Genomic DNA, 1,869 nt, shown 5'->3' with positions numbered 1-1,869 from the left:
ATTGTAGGTATTTCCATAGGTTCTCCTAGGTAATTCACCTCTTCCATGGAAGGGTTCTCAGGATCATAAGCTTCTTCCTCAGATGAAGCATCCTTTGTACTGTTTGGTGCATTTTGCATTCCAGACAGACTTTGAGAAATCAAATTGACTTGTTGAGTCAATATCTTGTTCTGAGCCAATATGGCATTCAGAGTGTCAATCTCAAGAACTCCTTCTTCTGACTAGTCCCATTGTTCACAGGATTCCTTTCAGAAGTGTACATGAATTGGTTATTTGCAACCATTTCAATCAATTCTTGAGCTTCTGCAGGCGTCTTCTTCAGATGAAGAGATCCTCCAGCAGAGCTATCCAAGGACATCTTAGATAGTTCAGAGAGACCATCATAGAAAATACCTATGATGCTCCATTCAAAAGCATGTCTGAAGGACATCTTCTGATTAATTGTTTGTATCTTTCCCAAGCTTCATAGAGGGATTCTCCATCCTTCTGTCTGAAGGTTTGGACTTCCACTCTAAGCTTACTCCATCTTTGTGGTGGAAAGAACTTTGCCAAGAAGGCATTGACTAGCTTTTCCCAAGAGTCCAGGCTTTCTTTAGGTTGAGAATCCAACCATATTCTAGCTCTGTCTCTTACAGCAAAAGGGAATAGCATCAGTCTGTAGACCTCAGGGTTAACCCATTAGTCTTGACTGTGTCACAGATTTGCAAGAATTCAGCTAAAACTGATGAGATCTTCCATTGGAGTCCATGGAACTTGCAATTCTGTTGCATTAGAGAAACTAATTGAGGCTTAAGCTCAAAGTTGTTTGCTCCAATGGCAGGGATAGAGATGCTTCTCCCATAGAAGTCGGGAGTAGGTGCAGTAAAGTCACCCAGCACCTTCCTTGCATTGTTGGCATTGTTGTTGTTTTCGGCTGCCATGGGTTCTTCTTCTTTGAAGAATTCGGTCAGGTCCTCTAAAGAGAGTTGTGCTTTGGCTTCTCTTAGCTTTCTCTTCAAGGTCCTTTCGGGTTCAGGATCAGCTTCAACAAGAATGTCTTTGTCTCTGCTCCTGCTCATATGAAAGAGAAGAGAAAAAGAACATGTGGAATCCTCTATTTCACAGTATAGAGATTCCTTGAAATGTCAGAGGAAAAGAGAAATGGAAAGAAGAAGGAGAAGAAGAATTCGAACTTTAATTAGATAAGGTTCGAATTGTGCATTTAGAAGGAGTGGTACTCCATAAATAGAAGGATGTGAGAAGGAGGGAAGAGGATTTTCGAAAATTCAATTAAAAGATTTTGAAAACATTTTGAAAATTTGATTGATAATTTTCGAAAATTGAAAGTGGAGAGAATCAAGTGATTTTTTGAAAAAGATTTTAAAATTAGAAACTAAAAAGATTGATTGAAACTAATTTGAAAAAGATATGATAAAAAAAATATGATTGAAAGGTTATTGTCTTAAAGAGATGTGATTGAGAAGATATGATTTGAAAACCATTTTAAAAGATATGTTTTGAAAATTATTTTAAAAGATTTGATTTGGAAAATTAGTGACTTGCCTAACAAGAAAAGATATGATTCAAACATAAAACCTTCCTTAACAGAAAAGGCAAAAAATGTTCAATCAAATCATTAATTGTTAGTAAGTATCTTTGAAAGGAAGAAATTAATTTTGAAAACATTTGATTGAAAGATTTGATTTGAAAAAGATTTGATTTTGAAAAACTTGAAAAAAATTGATTTGAAAACAAATCTTCCCCCTAGCACCATCCTGGCGTTAAATGCCCAGAATGGTATACATTCTGGCGTTTAACGCCCAAAATGCTACCTCTTGGGCGTTAAACGCCCAAACCAGGTGCCCTGGCTGGCGTTTTAAACGCCAGTCT

General features: G+C 36.9%; 1 non-coding gene across 1 annotated transcript; it reads left to right on the top strand.

The window, feature by feature from the left end:
* Nucleotides 1-411: 411 nt before the first annotated feature.
* On the top strand, nucleotides 412-519 carry LOC130984091 (small nucleolar RNA R71). Its single transcript, XR_009088048.1, has one exon. It is a non-coding gene; the product is annotated as a small nucleolar RNA R71 (small nucleolar RNA).
* The last annotated feature ends 1,350 nt before the right edge of the window (nucleotides 520-1,869 follow it).

This window comes from Arachis stenosperma, chromosome 5 (genome assembly GCF_014773155.1).
Source record: "Arachis stenosperma cultivar V10309 chromosome 5, arast.V10309.gnm1.PFL2, whole genome shotgun sequence".
Lineage (NCBI taxonomy): Eukaryota > Viridiplantae > Streptophyta > Magnoliopsida > Fabales > Fabaceae > Arachis > Arachis stenosperma.
Note: the sequence above shows the minus strand (reverse complement) of the source record. Positions and strands in the feature narration are given on the sequence as shown.